The sequence below is a fragment of the Carcharhinus amblyrhynchos genome, chromosome 2, assembly GCF_965287045.1.
Source record: "Carcharhinus amblyrhynchos chromosome 2, sCarAmb.v2.hapA, whole genome shotgun sequence".
Taxonomy (NCBI): Eukaryota; Metazoa; Chordata; class Chondrichthyes; order Carcharhiniformes; family Carcharhinidae; genus Carcharhinus; species Carcharhinus amblyrhynchos.
In genome coordinates this window covers 45,207,976-45,227,232 of record NC_137325.1, presented here as the reverse complement: position 1 = coordinate 45,227,232, position 19,257 = coordinate 45,207,976, and positions in this window count along the sequence as shown.

Sequence of the window (19,257 nt, the reverse complement as noted above, 5' to 3'; positions counted from 1 at the left end):
TGGGAAGGGGGCAGATGGTGGTACAGTGCCTCAATGACTGGGGACAAGGGGAAGAGAGGGAGGTGTCACACAGCCATCAGAGTCCGGAGGAGAAGAGGGCCTTGTGCGGGATGGTCCTGGATGGGAATGAAGGGATCACCCTGCCTGCTATCTGTAGAGTGGTGGGACGAGGATGGATCTCTCTGCTTGAGGTCAGTGGGGCGGAAGGGGGTCCACTGTCACTCTGCCTGAGATTGGTAGGGGAAGGGGTGTCCGCTGTCACTGTGCCTGAGATCAGTGAAGGGGAAGAGGGGGGTGGGCGATCTGCTGCCATTCTGCCTGAGATCAGTTGGGGAAGGGTGTCCGCTGCCACAATGCCTAAGATCGATGGGGGGGGTATGGGGGAGGGGCCCACAATTGGTCTGGGTGGTGGGGGGGTGGGGGATAAGTAGGTCATTAATGTTGTGGGGTGGGGCAATGCCCGTGGGGGCCAGGGGGAGGCATTATCCAGCCCGCGAGGGATGTGGCAGTGCAGTGTTATTCTATAATTTTTTTGTTGGCACATGCGCAGTTAGAGGTAGGATTTTGGGTGCATTAAGCCCTGCCCGCAGGCTTGTGCAGTACGATTTGGAATCGCTGACACTTTTCAGGCAGAGTGCATATGGGGGTGCCTGAGAACGGGTCTAAAAGTCGGATCTGAAACAGTCCCAGTTTCAAGTCCACCCAGTACTTAGAATCAAAATAGTAAAATAGGACCCAATCTACGCGAACTTCCACTTTCATCAGCAGTGGGAATCATAGCGGGCATTTTGGCAAAAGTCAAATCAGTTTCCCAACAATGGGAAATTAGTTTAGAATTTTGTTCTTCTGACTTTTACAACTGCTTAAAGGCCATTCAAGTGCCTGTGGAGAGATGTTAGCAACCTCATTTACATCTCATGAGTGCTCATTAAAAAGATAATCTTGTTCCCCCTCCAAATTAAACATTCCACCGACAGGAATTTGCAATGTTCACCTTCATGACTGTACATAAGTGGCACACTTGGTAAGGTAGATTTCTTCCTGGCCTTTGGGGTCAGTTGAGTCTGCTTTCGTCTTAGCCTCCCTTTCACACTGTCACTGAGAGATATGCTGCCTGGATCCCAAGCTTTGCCAAGGCTGGGCACAGGGACGGAGTGAGATTTAGGCAGGAACTGGTTGGAGTAGGCAAAGGGCAGAGTGGAAGAGTGAATGGCTGTGTGGGAGCCGGTTAATTATGGCAACTAGGTGTTGGAGTCTCTGAAGTAATGGCACTATGCCCATCCCACCCTGAGATTTAACATGCTCCTCACATAAGATCTCATGTGTTCACCATCCTGGTCTCCTGAAAAAGTAATTGGGCTTTTGCTCCCGCCACCAGATTGGGCTGAGATTTTTCCGCAGCAGGTTTTCCTGTGGCAGATGCGACAAGCCATGAGCCACCGGCCAGATCTTCCAGTCCCTGCAATGTCTACAGGCTTTTGTACAGCTTCCCCATCCTGCCATCAGGGAACCTACCTCAGGGAGTCAACTTCAGAAGATCCCACCAGCGGGAATGGGTGGAAAATCCTGCTCTTAGCCTCCGGAACAGAAAATTCCACCCTGTAATTTTTCTCTTTGAAAAGAAAAGGCCAGAGTTAATTGTGGCTAATGGAGTGTCATGTGTGGAATTCTAACCTGCCTAACTGCCAATGCAACAATGGCAAAAATGTTTAACAAGACAACAGCGTTTCTTAAAGCAACAGAATACTTCTGTTGAGTAATGGGGTTAACTCTTACCACAAAATGGCAGAGTGTTGGTTCCGACACGAAAAACGGAGTGAAGAGAGTTGATCCTGCGGTGGACCTGTGTATGCCAGCTACTGATCTAGAGATTCCTGAAATTACCCCCTCCCGGACACAGGTCACCAGCATCGAGGCCCTCCCTCCTCCCATGAATCCTGACGTGCCCCTCCTCCCCATCATCACCTCAACATGATCCACCCCTGTATCGTTCCCCCATCATGGACCCCCTGCATAGCCCACCTGTCATCGCTCCCACTTAGGCTCTGCCCCCTTTCACTGTCCTGGCACACTGGGGGTGCCAAACTGGCACTGCTGGGATGGGTTTCCAGTGGGCACTGTTTTTAAAGTTTATTAAAAGCTTTTAAAGTTTAAAGCCAAAGTAACACGCAGTTTCAGAAGCCGAGGAGATGGTAGCTACTGAGGAGGATGCCACTCACGGATTGATGAGTTTTGCATTTGCATCTGCCTGCCCAGATGTGTTACTCACTAAAGAACCCAATACTAAGTTGAGACATTCCTCCAGAATATAGAGGTGTCCAGACCGATTAAATTTGGGATGAGTTTTTCCTGAAGTGTCCTTGATGTGTTGCTGAGTTTTCCCATGCCTATGTTTAATGATTTTCCTTTTTGCTTTATTCATGTGAACTCAAGAGTTAGGGATGAAAGAGTGTGATAACATGGTCCCTTTAAGAGGGCGATCCCTGAGGGCCATGTGATTGAGTCAGACCCTCTGGAGATCTGCATGGTTACCAATCAGATGCAAGGACGCGCAACCTAGATGAGGAGGAACCTCAGTTGGAGCCAGGGAGGAGGAGAGAATCTACATGTATTGCAGTTCTGTTAGATCGTTATCTTGTTATATACATTTTATTGTTAATAAATCAATTATTGCTTGAAGCCACAATGCGTCACCTTCGACCTTACTGCTTATCTACTGCTGACATCTGCAGAGTTAGGGCTGCAACTGAACAATGTCATGGATGTAGAAATAGGCAGTCTTAATGATGGCATGTATATTACATGGTGGAAAACACATCTTAGGATGAAATATGATGATATTCACACCAGGGCTCTCTGCAGTTCACAGAGTGTGGGAAATTCATTTTGAAAGTTCCACTGAAAAAAAAGTGGGATTTACTCCAGTTTTTACACAAATTCAACATTTGGAATTTTTTTTTGAGAGAATCCCATCCAACATCTAGATTACAATCAATTCTGTTCAATTTCAGACTGTTACCAGCTGGATGAAGGCTAGAATTGTGGCTAGAGAATAGAATTTGTCGTGCGACCACCGACAATGGCTTTGGTCTTCCCGAATTTAATTGGAGTAAGGTCTGTTCGTTCAGTACCAATTGGTGAACACGCAGGTCATTTAGAGACAGTGGAATATTCAAGCGAGGCAGTGGTGATCTACAGCTCAGTGTCATCAGTATTCATGTGAAAACTAACGCCATGTTTTCATATAATGTTGTGAGGTGCAGCACGTGGTTGAGAAATAAGAGGAGAGGGTGCAAGGGCAGATCCTTGAGGGAAACCAGAGGTAATGGTTTGGGAACACAAAGTGAAGCAATTGCAAGTGAAGAAAGTAATACAGCAAATTTTCAATAAACCCAGGTTCAATTCCTGGCTTGGGTCACTGTCTGTGCAGATTTTGTATGTCTCCCTGTGTCTCCTCTGGGTGCTCCTGCTTCCTTCCATAGTCTGAAAGATGTGCTGGTTAGGTGCATTGGCCATGCTAAATTCTCCCTCAGTGTATCTAAACAGGCATCATAATGTGGCGACTAGGAGATTTTCACAGTAATTTCATTGCAGTTTTAATGTAAGCCTAATTGTGACACCAATAAATAAACTTTAAAAAATTCAACCTCATCATTAGTATCATTGTGGATTTTAACTTTGATAAAGAATGAGTTAATGAGGCCATACATGCAGAACATTTAAACTGAGTTATGTTTACTGATTGATAAAATGAATGTCACTTGTGTCAGTTTAGATCTAATGTTTTTGCACAATGCGCAGTCTCAAAAAAATGACATAAAAGAAACATCTTTGGAAGTTAACGTGAAATGTTGAACACTTTATGTGTGGCTTATGGTTGTCAGGCTCTTAGACCATAGGAGATGCTTCGCTGTTAATGAAAAAAGAAGTGTTCAGCATGATGATTCTCTAAACCAAAGAAATGGCGTGCAGTCAAGGGGATCATTTTAATACAGTATCACAGATTAGTAATAGTTTGGTGAATTAAATTAGCAGGGATTTGCAATTATTAGATTCACAATTTCGTGCAATCAACTGTAAAGTTTAGCTCTAAACTATCTGAGACAGGTAGAAAAAAAACCTGGCCTGGCGGTTAAGTGCTGCTATGTGTTCTCAGATCTTAATAAAAGGAATTTGTAAATAATAAGTATGAGGGACTGCATTGTGAGAAATATTCTCCATGCTTCTTTCTGCAACAGGCATTGACAAACGGCTGTGGCTTGTTCCCATTGATTTTTTGTGGTCAGAGCACTGGATTATTCCAGTGATAAAGAATTCTGGATGTTAGAAACAAAGAAACGAATGACACCAAGGCATAGTCATGGGATGTACTACATAAGAGCAGGTCTTTTCAAACAATAGCAAGGTACATTCCGCAGACACCTGCAAAAAGAGAGAAAGCATGCAGACAAATCTCATCAAATATAAAGATTAACAAATGCTGCCCAGGATCAGACAAAACTTAACTAGGTCCACTGAGCCCCTTTTCTTCTTTTTTTTTGGAGCACATTTGATTGATATTACAAGGTCTGTGACCTCTTTGTTCATCCTGTGAATCTGGGGACCAATTATTGTTTGTTAGCAGGAATTACTGGGGACAGGGGAAAAGAGCAGTGAAAACTGTGTTTCACTCCCTCACCATCCTGATGTTTATTTTTTTCCAAGAAAGTCAATGAAAGACAATGAAATTCTCCAACCTGAGGTCATGTTAACTCTTCAGTTATGACAGTGAAATAGTTATTTTTGGTGAGAGTGTGATCTTCATCATATTCGACATAAATGCACATAGTGCTTCTTAATCATTTTTATGATGATCCTTGGGGAGTTTGTAGTGAATCACCAATTAGGCCAAGTAATGGAGGAAGACCTGACTAATAACCCCTCTGTTTTGGAAGGAAAATGACCCTGCACAAGGTAGAATTCAGATTAGTACTTGAAGTAGAAGTGCATGTTCTATAGGCCAGGAACTCATGTGACTTGTGCCTTGGGGGAATCCTAAATGTCACAGTAACTTCCCCTCACTAGGATATCACCCTACCAAGCCCCCTCTCCCCAGTGACCCTGCCCACAGAACAGCAATCACCCTGACTCTCTACATATCATTGTGGAATGTTTGCTCAGTTTTTAACAAGACAGTTATCATGCACAACCTCATTACAGATGATTCCACAGGGATTCTGACAGCTGCCTCCACCACTTCATGCTAAACCAGTGCAGCAGTGATGAGGTCCTCATCATCAACTTTTATCCTGCCTCCTTGCTCTGTTTTTTCAGAATACTCTCCTCCTTGAGTAGCTCCCCCTTTTCCATCCCTCACCTCCAACTACCAAAAGCGTAATTATTTATTCATCCCCCACCAAGCACCAGAGTCTCTCTTCAGCTCTGCTGGAATGACTTGTCATCCTGAGTGAATTTAAACTTTGTCTCAGATCATCTTAGCCTCTTCTCCTCTGCCCTCTCCTCTGATTTCACTATTCTCCTTGCATTCCTTTATTCCAGAATTCACATCAACTCTCTCACTCATACCTTCAGCTGGCCCCTTCACCTCACCATTTTTCATGGTCTCTCTGCACCTTAGGCCTTGACAAATGACAAAACCATTGGCCGTACCCATACCTATTACTATCCATATTCTCCTATTCCAATACCACGATTCACAGCTAATGCCAAAAAGAAATCTTCCCAAAATATGCAATCTTTGCTTTACACTAATTCTTGAGCTGAACAGATAGGCCAGAACCTTATCACCATTTATGCCGGTGGGGTTTTCCCATCATGTTGCAGAGAATGGAGATTTGGCTGATCGCCCAAATTCTTTGATCTCATTGCAGCGGATGTTGGAGTGAGCAGTGGGTAAGATCGTGCTCATACTCTCTATCACATGAATCCAACCACTACAATATTCCTTCCACCAGCCATACTTCAATTTGTCTGCCACTGGAGCTTTCCTCCATTTCCTTATAGCCTTCAGACTTAATTCATTTCAATTCATTCCTAATTCATCTCTCCTTCTTCACTCTATCTCAATTTCAGTTCAACACAAACTCTATTGCTCCTATTGTGTCCTGCATCATGTCACACTTATCCATGACTCCCCCATTCACTTATCGGCATGACCTCTTTGAAGTACAATGCTTCAAATTTTAAATTCTCATCCTTCAATCTAAATTCCTTGATGTCCTCACACATTCCTGCTTCTGTAAGCTCCTCTAGCTATGTTACTCATGCCCTGGTTTCAAACCCTATAGAGGTTAACACTGCTGCCTCACATTGCCAGGGACCTGGGTTTGATTCCCAGCTTGGATCACTGGCTGTGTGGAGCTTGTACGTTTTCCCCATGTATGTGTGATTTCCTTTGGGTATTCTGGTTTCATCCTACAGTCTAAAAAATATGCTGGTTAGGTGCGTTGGTGATGCTAAATTCTCTCTCAGTGTACCTGAACAGGCGCCAGAATGTGGCGACTAGGAGATTTTCACAGTAACATCATTGCAGTGTTAATGTAAGCCCACTTGAGACACTAATAAATAAACTTCAGTACATTGGCACTTCCCTTAGTCCCAGTATTAATATTGGTACCTTCAACTATCTAATCCAATCCACATGTTTATTATTTTTGTCTCTAAACCTTTTCATGTTTCCACATCCCTCTTGGACTTTAGCTTCCACTTTAGAATTTAAAAGCACCTTATTTGTAAATTTTTGGTCACTGTGACAGCACTAGGCTCTCAGAGGGTCATGTGACCTATTTGGCAATCAGGCGGGACTGTGCGAATCCCGGAGTTGAGCATAGGTTTTCCCTGCTAGTTAGGACAGGAAAGTTAAAGTTTAGTTATTAGTCACAAGTAGGCTTACATTAACATTGCAATGAAGTTACTGTGAAAATCCCCGAGCCGCCACACTCTGGTGCCTGACTCCAGAAGTCTGGAGTCATGGAGTATGGAGCCTTTATACCACTTTCTGTACATACTTACCTATCTTAATAAACCATTAATTCATTAAACCATTTAGTGGTCACCTGCCTTTGCAGTCACTCTTCTTATGAATATTTTTATCTCCACATCAGTTTTCACCTGCATGATTACATGTGTGGCATTTCTTTATGCTAAAGTACTATGTAAATACAAATTTTTATCTAGCACCACCTGTATAAATACCATTATCCTTATCAAGAGCCATTTTATTTTGTTACTACAGCAAATATTGTACAGGTATAATGTCTAAAATCTGGACGTCCAAAAACTGAACTAGACCAAATACCAGACATCTTTCTTGCAGGAAATCAAGGTGCCACTCCTGGAACAGAATAAGTACAGGGATGAAGAGGCCATTTTTGGGCTTCTCCCAGTGGACAGAATCAGTCAGAGTAATGGATTATATAGCTCAAATAGCTGCAGAAACATATGAGGTTTCACCTGTACAATGTAGCAAGCATGGGAGAAGTACAAAAAAAAGACACCTAATGGATACAAGAACCAGGAAAATGTTATTTCTCAAATTTAGAGCTATAAAATGTTCTTACATACTGCTGTTAAGGGAGGTAACTTCATTGATGCCAATATATCGATGTACATGTATATAGGATTGATGACTTCATTGTGAAAGCACCCCAAAGCAGCAATGATCATAATAAATTTACATTCAATTTGAGGGGGAGAAGAGTGGGTCCTAGACTATTATTTTAAACTTAAATGAAGGCATATATGAGGGCATGAAAGTTGAGATGGCTAAAATGAATAGGCAAATTAGATTAAGGAATAGGTCAATAGAGATGCAGTGGTAGACATTTAAAGAGGTATTTCAGAATACACAGAATAGATAGTTTCCAATGAGAAAGTAAAAATCCAGGGGGAGGTAACAGCATTGGTGATTAACTAAAAACGTTAAAGGTCGTATCAAACTTGAAGAAAAAACATATAATTGTGCAATAGGATAGGTAACAGGTCAGAAGATTAGACAGAATATCAAAAACAGCAAAGAATGACTAAAAGACTAATAAAGAAAGAACATTAGAGTACAAGAGAAAGCTAAATAGAAATATAAAGATAGATGGTGAGAGTTTTGATAGATAGTTTTAAAAGAGTTAACAAAGTGAGAATCAATCCTATAGAAAGAGCATCTGGAGAATTAATAATGGGAAATAAGGAGCTGGCAAATTAATTAAACAATTATTTTGCATTGATCATCAGTGTAGAGGACACAAGTAACATCCCAGAAATAGTTGTAAATCAGGAAATAGAAGGGAGGGACAATCAGGAAAATTAAATCATCAACAAAGTAACATTGTGCAGACTAACAAATCTACGGATCTGATGGACTTCATTCTGGGGTCTTAAAATGAGATAGCTGATGTGTTGGTTTTACTTTTCCAAAATTCTCTAGATTTGGGGAAGATTCCATTAGATTGAAAAATATTGAATGTAACTTCTTTATTCAAAAAGGTTGGGAGACAGAAAGCAAGAAACTACAGGGCAGTTAGTTTAACATCTATCGTGGGAAAATGTTAGAAGCTATTATTAAAGATGCTACAGCAGGACACTTCAATAAATTACAGGTAATTCGGCATAGTCAACATAGTTTTGTGAGAGGGAAATCGTGTTTAACCAATTTATTGCAATTCTTTGAATATGTGATATGGATAAAAGAGAAACTGGTGGATATATTGGACTTAGATTTTCAGATAATGATAAGCAAGTCTGCAGGATTACATCAATTAAATTAATGTTTGATCCCAAGACCAACCATATGTCAAAGGTAAGCGTCAGCAGCTCGATTGACAATTCGGGGAAGGAGAAGCAGATGCAAGACGATGCTCTTTATAAAGCACAGATCCTTTTTCTTGAAGGCAAATCTCAAAGAAAAGCCTGAAACCTTGCGCTATTGGCCAATGTAAAGTAAGTGTGTCTTGAGACATGTTGAGGTTTTCTTTCTTCATCTACAGAGGCTTGCAAACGCTTCAAGGAATCAACAGGGAGCTGTATCCCAAAAGTTCAGGACACTAACGCATAGCGTGACACTAATGCCAAGGATGTATCCCACACAACCTTTCAAGCAAAGAGGGCATTGGAAGATTCTACTGCAACCAGGATATATCTGCAGTTCTCTATTCATTGTTTATTATTGTGTTAGCTAATATTGTGTTCTCACAGGTCAGCATGAACACAGTTATACGTCTGAAAGCAAATAGTACAGAGTGAGGTATGCCTGTTCACATCAAAAATGCCAACAACTTATATAAATTTATACAATTTAAAGACAATCCAAAAAGAGGAACAATTCAAAAGGAGTGAGCAGGAGAGTGGCTTCAAACTAGATAAATTGATGTGCAGAATAACCCAGGGTATGATCTTACAACCCCGTCCCATCCGTTGTTCAGCATGCTTTACATGCCATTTGTGAATCCTGAACATTGTTGTCCAGGCTCACTTGTACTTAAGCCCTCATCAGTCAAGTTTCACACTAAGAATCATAGTTCCATTGGGATAAGCTGTATTTGAACAAGATGGGAATTGTGTCCTGCTGAATCGTATAACCAGGGCTATGGTTAGGTTTTAAGGTAAAAAGTGGGTTGAAGTTTGGTGAAGTGCAAAGTTGAGATTAAAAGAGAAAGGTTGAGGCAAGAGAGCAGTGTAGCAATTTAGGTACAGACAAGCAGGATGGAAAAGAACATTTGGAACAACTGGATAACAATAACATTTATGTCAGACTCCTATTTATTGACTACAGCTCAATCTTCGACACCATTATCCCAACAAAACTCATCTTCAAACTCAGTGGCCTAGGGCTGAGCTAATATTGTATTCTCACAGGTCAGCATGAACACAGTTATACGTCTGAAAGCAAATAGTACAGAGTGAGGTATGCCTGTTCGCATCAAAAAAATCCCTCTGTGACTGGATCCTCAACTTCCTAACCCATAGGCACAATCAATAAGAATAGGCAACAACATCTCCTTCATGATTATCTTCAACACTGGTGCCCCACAAGACTGTGTTCTCAGCCTCTTTCTATATTTCTTATACACTTATGACTGTATGGCCAAATTCTGATCCAAGTCCACTCTCAAATTTGCTGATGATAACAAAATACTAGGTTGGATCTCAAACAACGACAAGACAGAGCACATGAAAGAGATATAGAATTCCTCGCTGTCAGTAAAACAAAGCAGCTAGTCATCGACTTCAGGAAACGTAATGAAAGAGATGCCCCTATTTACATCAACAACGATAAAGTGGAGATGGTTGAGAACTTCAGGTTTCTAGGTATGCAGATCACCAACACTTTGCCCTGAACCCTCCATGTCGATGCTATAGTTAAGAAAGCTCAAAAATGCCTCTACTTTTCCAGGAGGCTAAGAAATTTTGGCATGTTCACTACAACACTTACCAATTTTTACAGGTGCATTATATTAAAAAATCCTATCCAGATGTATCACAGCTTGATATGGCTCCTATTGACCAAGACCGTAAGAAACTCCAAATAGCTGTGAACATAGCCCCGTCCATCATACAGACCAATGTCCCATCCATTGAATCCACTTCCCGCTGCCTTGGAAAAGCAGCCAGCATAATCAAAGACCTCACGCACCCCGGGTATACTCTCCCGCATCTTCTTTGGTCAGGGAACATATCTGAAAAGTCAGGGAAAGTCTGAAAACATGTACCAGCAGATTCAAGAAAAACTTCTTCCCTGCTGTCATCAGACTTTTGAGTGGTCCTATCATATGTCAAGCTGATCTTTCTCTTCAGCTTATCTGTAACTGCAACACTATATTCTGAACCCTATCCTTTCCTTTTCCCATATGTACGTAACGAACGGTATGTTTTGCCTGTATAGCACACAAAAAAAACAATACTTTTCACTGTATCCCAGTACATGTGGCAATAATACATCAAATTAAATCAAAAAAGAGAAAGAGTGTTTAATCATAATTGTACATCAGTGAAACTCGAGAAAAAAGTAGTGGTTAGAGATATAAAATAAAGGTTCTTCATTTGAATAAGCAAATACTTCATAATAAGATAGGTGTACTGGCAACACAAATAGAGATAAATAGGTTGATCTAATCCATACAACAAAGACATATGGTTACAAAGTGACCAAGATGAGAAATAAATATTCAATAGTGCTTAAGATTTCAACAAGATTAGCAGAGTATAAAAGGAGGAGGAGTAACCCTGATAAAAAAGATAGCTTGAGGATATTAGTAAGAATGGATCTTGGCTCAGAAGTTCAAGAATTAAGAATTAGAAATAAAATGTATCTGAAAACCTTTGTCGGAGTAGTGTAATAGGCCCCCTGATAACAGTTATACTATTGAACAAAACATGAAGCAAGAAATAAGCTGAGCTTGTAACAAAGGCAGTATTACTAATTCTGGGGACTTAGATTTTCATACAGATTTAAAAATTCAAATTGACCAAGGTAACTGGGTGATGACTTTACAGAAGGCTTTCACAACAGTTTCCTGGAACAATATGTTGTGAAACAAATTAATATTGTGATCTGCTGCTGGGTTAATTAGTATTATACTGCAAAAGATCCTCTGGGAAAAAGTGGTTATTAAACAATTGAAAATGCTGTTGAACTAATAAGATTAAGATCAACACAGTTGAGTCCAAAAAGAAGAATTTTAAAGTTAACCAAAGCCATTTATTTACATCGGTATGAGGGAGAGTTGGCTAATGTTAGTTGTGGAAATGGAATAAATGGGATAGCAGCGAATAAACAGTGATAATTATTTAAAGAAATTATTCAAAATTACATTCCATTAAAAAATCAAAAACTCAGCTGGAAAGATCCATCCATATCTTCCAAGGGAACTTTAGGCTTCAGGTGTTGCAAAGAATAGGACCGGAATCTTATCTCAGTTCACGCCACTGGGATTTTTCCATCTTGCTGCAGGGAATGGAGATTTGGCTGGCTGGCTGCTAGTTTCTCCAACCCAGCTACAGTGGGAATGTGGCATGAATGGCTGGTAAGATCACGCCTTAGTGGTCTGCCTAAGGAACAAGGGGATGTTTGAAACCAGCAAAGGGTGATCATAAGCTGATGGAAGGGGATAAAATACAACATGAAGTAAACTAGCCAGGAACATAATATAGATTGTGAGAGCTTTCATAAGTATATAAAAATGAGTTGGGTAGCTAAATTAAACATTGGTCCCATGCAGACATAAAGAGGAGAAACTGATATGGTGAATGAGTAAACGGCAGTGCTGTTGAACAAATATTTTCTGTAGAAGACATCCTAGAGTTCTGAAAGAGGAAACTGCAGAGATAGTGGATGCACTAAACTCAAGAACCATCCTAATACACTGGAAGTTTGCAAATGAAACATTGCCATTCAAGAAAAGAGAGAAAGAGAAAACAATGATTTACTGGCTGGTTCACTGATTTCAAAGAGAATGTGGGATAATATTATTAAGGAAGACTTGTCTCATGGAAAATATTAGTATGATCATTCAGACTCAACATGGCATTATCAGAAGCACGTGATGGTTTGACAAATTTACTACAGCTTTTTGAGGATGCAAAGCATAAATAAAGCCAATGAGGGTGATTTTGAGTCCGCACTCTTTACTCAAAATCCAAAGCAAGATTCACACCATCGAGTTTCAATCTTCCAGCCCCCTTGCCAGCAGACTAACGTGAAACATGCCATGGGACCCCAGGAAACTCATTTTAATACAGTAGCATAACATTAACGAGCACTCTGTCCAGGAGATCCTACCTCAGCGGATATTCAGCGGACACCGGCGCCACTTGTAACAGCTCTACATAAATTGAACCTGGCACCTTCACCTCCAAGAGGCAATTTGGAGCTGAGCAATCGGGCAGCCATCAGCCTGTGGGTTGCTGACAATGCAGGGGGGCTAGAGAAGGCACGGAGAATACAAATCAGTGAACTTAAGGCTAGGATTGGGGGTCCCAGAATTGCCATATCAGAGGAGGGTGTTGAGGACTGTCACTTATGGACCTTACCTTCCCTTCTGTGCCTCGACCGTTTGAAGGGGTGTCCTACAATACAGTCCCCAAAGGGTCACCCACATCATTGCAGTCTGCTGTGACTGCACAATCTGGTGCTGCAGAAGGGAAACCACCTGGAGTAGAGACACATCTCCCTGGATGAAAAGGAGGAGGAGGTGAGGGTGATCACACAGCGCAAGAGGCGGAAGAGCCTTGGGCAATGGACAAGACCAGACTGGGCCAATGAGCTAGGGATTATTTCATAATTTCAGGAGTGAGCAGGAATATGGAGCGAAAAGCTCTCCCACCATGGGGACTGTACAATTATGGTCACCTAGTTACAGGAAGAATGTAAATAAGGTTGAAAGAGTGCAGGGGAGGTTCACAAGGATGTTGCCGGGACTTGAGAAGCTGAGTTACAGAGAGAGATTGAATAGGTTAGGACTTTATTCCCTGGGGCGTAGAAGAATGAGGGGAGATTTAGTAGAGGTGTATAAGATTTTGATGGGTATAGATAGAGTGAATGCAAGCAGGCTTTTTCCACTGAGACTAGGAGATAAGAAAAAACAGAGGGCATGGGTTAAGGGTGAAAGGAGAAAAGTTTAAAGGGAATATTAGGGGAGGCTTCTTCTCGCAGAGAGTGTTGGAAGTGTGGAGTGACGGATAAAGTGGTAAATGCAGGGTCACGTTTAACATTTAAGAAAAGCTTGGACGGTTTCATAGATGAGAGGGGTGTGGAGGGATATGGTTCAAGTGCAGGTCAGTGGGACTAGGCAAAAAATGGTTTGGCACAGACAAGAAGGACCAAAAGGCCTGTTTCTGAGCCATAATTTTCTATGGTTCTAATGTATTGCCAGCAGTATGCTCCCATGCTGTTGCCAGACTTCACAGGCAAGACGCTGAAGCTATTGGCTGAACTGTGCAGGAGAATGTTGATGACTTGTATTGAGCACACAGCAATGCTCCTCTCGCCCTCAGTGATATGTCTGACCCTGCCTAACAGAGAGCTTCATGCATCCTGGTCCTGGCATTCACATCCACCTTACAGCAAAGGTGGGCAGCTTGACAGCACTTTGACAACCCTTGGCCTCGTGATCATTCGAGAACATTGTTAGATTTGTGAGGAGTGCACTTTGATGAAAGCGGTGGGGGTGGAGTTATTCCCCCTTCCATGGATGGGCTTGGGGGAAGGCATGCCAGCAGCAGCAGCTCCTCCTGACTGCATCACCAGTATAGGAGGGACAAGGCACTGCCATTCCCACACTCCACAGGGAAGAGGCACCAGGTGAGAGGAATTCTACAAGCTTGGTGGCATGAACAGACAAGGTGGAGGTTCTGTGGGTGAACAAAGTGAAATTTAATACCAAACATTCAATATAATAGTGGCCCATCTAAATTAATACTTATATTCACCCATGACCACCAAATGCCTACAGTTTCTTAATCTCAAAGGGAATGCCTCACTAATTGCAGAGATTAAGTATTCCTGGAGCAATCGTATCAGAGGCAAGCCACAACGGGCACCGCATGAAACACATGGAAGAAATTTTGTTAAGAGGCTGAATATATGGCACATTTTCCTGCTGATGGTGCCAACAAGATGCCCCCTGGTTTTCACGCCAAGACTAACACTTTGAAAAAAATCAGCAAATTCCGTCCACCAGGCAGGATTTTCCACTCCGACTATGGCATGTTTGGTGTTGGGGGGGCGGGGGGGGGGGGGGCATCAGTGGCTGGCAAGATCCCACCATTGCAGATGGGTTTTCTCATTGATTGCACTTCCAATGCCAAGGAGTTTGCAGTGGACGGTCACTGTCGGCGGGTCAAAAGATCCCACCAGTGGGAGCAGCTGGAAAATTTCCTATTCATTCTGGGTGGGATTTTCCCTCCCCTTGCAGTGTGTTTTCCATCAATGGAAGATCTTGCTGATGTCTCTGGCTTTTAACATTGCTTGCCCATCCCACTCCCAGGAAACTCTCTGCCTTTGGCGAGCAGGACCACTCGATTCTGCTGATGGGAAGGGCCAGAAAATTCTGTCCCCTGTTTCTCTCCCCAGCCTGATCTGCTGAGTATTTTCAGTACTTTGTACTTTTACTTAATATTATATGCATTATTCTTCAAAGGGACTTGCTTGTACTTATACAATGACCACATAAAATTATCATTTGGGTGCAGCAAGGAATTAGGAAAGCAAGTGGCATGTCAGTTTTTACTGTGGGATTGTTGGTATATAAGAAGTGAATCTCGCTTTAACTGCATAGTTTATTTGAGACCAAACCTGGAACCCAATGCACAACTGGCTCTCTCTGTAATGAAGGGTATATTTTCCTGGAGGCATTCCAACAAAGGTTCACTCGATTGCTCTGGGTTGAGAGTGTTGTCCTGTGATGACAACCTCAGCAAAATGGGCTTGCCTTCTCTGGACTTTGAGAGTTGATTCCAATAGCATGAAAGATTCCACAGGAGCATGACAAAGTAGATATTGAAAGGTTGTTTCCCTTGGCTGGGGAATTGAGAACAAAGGGTCACAGTCTCAGGATAAGTGGTTAATCATTAACAAATGAAATGAGGGGACATTTCTTCACTCGGATGATTGCGAATCTTTGGAATTCCCTAATGCAGAGGACTGTAGATGGTACATTGTTGAATACATTCAAGGCTGAGAAAAAAGAATGCCTGGTCTCTCAGCAAATGGGGACAGTTGAGGCAGGTTACCATCTATGATTACTCGAATAGCAGAACAGGCTCAGTGTGGACAATGACCTACCCCGCTTCTTTATCTTCTGTTCTTATGAAGATTTGTTTTCTAATTTTACCTTCAAGCCTCCCCTGCTTCTCATGAAGGTGGTGACTTGTGGTACTTGGGTAACATACCAATGAATTAACAACTCCAGGTGATGGCCCTGTTGTCGGGAGATGAGAAGGGGACAACATTAGTTGTTAATATATAGCTGTAGCTATAACGACTAAATACTTCAAGTTTAAAACCTTATTTTATGGTTATTTTCATAATTCTTCAATAAGTTCCATTCCTTTTAAAGAAGAATTGCACACCGGGTTTGTACTGTCATTGCTGTTAATAGTTTGTCACTCACCTGTATATGGGTCACTTATGACGTGCACATTAAAAATCAACAAAAAAGGCATACCTTTAAAATTGCAAAGATTTGTAAATTTATAAATGGATAACATATTATGATCAACTATTTTGTCAATGAAAGCGCCATGTTCTCACTCTAAAAAAGTACCTATTGTGATGATTTACCATTTATATAGATGATCTGGAGGAGGGAACCGAGTGCAGGGTGTCGAAATTTGCTGATGACACCAAGATTGGGGGAACGGCAAATTGTGCGGAGGGTGTGGAGAGTCTGCAGAAGGATCTAGATAGGCTGGGCGAATGGGCCAGGAAATGGCAAATGGAATTTAATGTTGGCAAGTGTGAGGTGGTCCACTTTGGTAGGAAGAATGGTAGGAAGGACTATTACTTACGTGGCGAAAAACTGCAGCAGGCGACGGTGCAGAGGGACCTCGGGGTCCTTGTGCATGAATCGCAAAAACCCAGCTTGCAGGTGCAGCAGGTGGTCAGGAAGGCGAATGGGATGCTGGCCTTCATAGCGAGGGGGATTGAATATAAAAGTAGGGAGGTCTTGCTGCAGCTGTATAGGGCATTGGTGAGGCCGCAGCTGGAGTACTGTGTGCAGTTTTGGGCGCCGCACCTGCGCAAGGATATTTTGGCCCTGGAGGGAGTGCAGAGGAGGTTTACTAGGCTGATACCGGAGTTGAGGGGATTGAGCTATGAGGAGAGGCTGAATAAACTAGGCTTGTACTCGTTAGAGTTTAGAAGAATGAGGGGAGATCTCATTGAGGCGTATAAGATGATGAATGGGATGGATAGGATAGAGGTGGAGAGACTCTTCCCGCTCAAAAAAGACAGTAGGACTAGGGGGCACAGCCTCAAGATAAAGGGGAGGCGGTTTAGAACGGAGTTGAGGAGGAACTTCTTCACTCAAAGGGTGGTGAATCTCTGGAATTCTCTGCCCGTTGAAGTGGTGGAGGCTGCCTCGCTAAATATTTTTAAGAAGCGGGTTGATGGGTTTTTGATAAGAGAAGGGATTAAGGGTTATGGGGAGAGGGCGGGAAAGTGGAACTGAGCCACGACAGATCAGCCATGATCTTATTGAATGGCGGGGCAGGCTCGAAGGGCTAGATGGCCTACTCCTGCTCCTATTTCTTATGTTCTTATGTTCTTATATAAAGGTGAAGTTTATGAAAATGTTCACTCCTTCATAGACCACAGGTGGGATTCTCCAGCCTAGTGTGTCCCAAGATGGAAATCCCCACCCAACTCAACAGACCTTTGAATGGCCGACTGAATTTTCTGTCTCACCTGCTAGGATCCCCACAGTGGGCCTACAGATATATATGTCACGCATATATTTTATGCTAATGGATCCAACCAGTGGTATGTAGCTATGAAGAAAATTGCAATTTCAATCAGAGGAGGTTGTAGTGGAATGAATTAGACTGAAGATGATGTACTGTCACTGATTGACATTCAAAGAGAAATGTGACTTTTGCTTTAATGGTACGTCTATGTCATAACGGTTACAGACTTAATACACAGTGTTACAGATTAGATGCATTTCAATTGCAAAGCTGTAATAGCTTTAGAATTGTTTTTCTTGTATCTCTATGTGGTAGTTATAAAGAGGTAATTCAGCTGTGAAATCATTAACCTTAAAGTCATCTTTTCTTCCTCACCAACATTCCTGGTATATTGGGAATGTGTCATTATACCGAGTACAATATTTGTATTTAGCCCCAGTGGAGACCTAACCTATTTATAATAAGTAGGCTTCAGAGAATCTGGCTAAACAGAGATAATTTATCTCTTCAAATGCTTTAACCTTTGTCTGCTGTTACTCTTCCTCTCAACTTTTTCCCTGTAATTACATAAAACTCATTCTCGATTTTGTTATACCCGATGGATATAGTTAAAAAAAATACGTTGGTTGTTTGAGTATTAAAGCCAATTTTTGGTTACAGCACTTTTATTCCTGCAAGTACACACACAATAGTTACACATTAAATATAAGCATGCATTCTTCACATTGCACTTTTGTTAGTGCATGTAAGCTATTTACACATTCAAACATCTCGCTTATTTCCCTTAGCTCCATGATTGTGCAGAACAAGTACGTGCATTGCCTTATATGGTGCATCACTTCAGTTGCTCCCCATTTCAGTTTCTATTAAATTAGTTTTCATTAACAACGTTAGAAATGGGAGCAGGGGTAGGCCATATGACCCTTCAAACCTGCTCTGTCATTTAATAAACAATGGCAAATCTGATCTTGGCCTCAACTTCACTTTTCTTCCTGTTTCCCTAACTCTTGACCCTCCTATATTTTGAGAAACTACCCACCGTAGTCTAGAAGAATTATAGGATCCCTACAGTGCAGAAGGAAGACATTCAGCCCATCGAGCCTGCACCAGCAGCAATACCACTGAGACCCTATACCCGTAACCCCATATATTTACCTCACTAGTCCTCCTGACACTAAGTGGCAATTTAACATAGCTAATCTACCTAAACTGCACATCTTTGGACTGTGGGAAGAAACTGGAGCACCCAGAGGAAACTCACGGGGAGAATATGCAAACCCACACAGACAATGACCCAAGCTGGAAAGCAAACCCAGGTCTCTGGCACTGTGAGGCAGCAGTCTAACCACTCTACCATTGTGCAACCATGTCACATTGAATGTATTCAATGGCTCAGCCTAAACAGCTCTCTAAGCTTGATAATTCCAAAGATTTGCAAACCTGTGAGGAAAGAAATTCCTCGTCATCTCCATCAAGTTACAAACTTAATCAATTGCTGAGTTGATCATGACCTCTGCTAAGTTAACCACACATTTATGTTCCAATAGTCAATTTCAACTTAACTCCTTCCTCTCTGTGTCTCAGCAATGGAATAGGTCCCCATACCCTCTGTCCAGGCACTAGGGATACAAATTAATGCATGGCACAGTTTCCACTCAAGCAGCAAAGGGCAACTCACACAGCTAACAATTAAAATGCTCAAAGGAAATGAAAATGGCATCTGGGGAGGACATGGTACCGCCGTCCATTTGACTGACTAATGCAGTCTGGTCACAGCTACACCATTGCGAGTAATGGCCACTACTAGACCTGCGTCCAAGGACTGGCTGAAAGGTAAATGTAGGGTATCTCAATAGGGCCAAT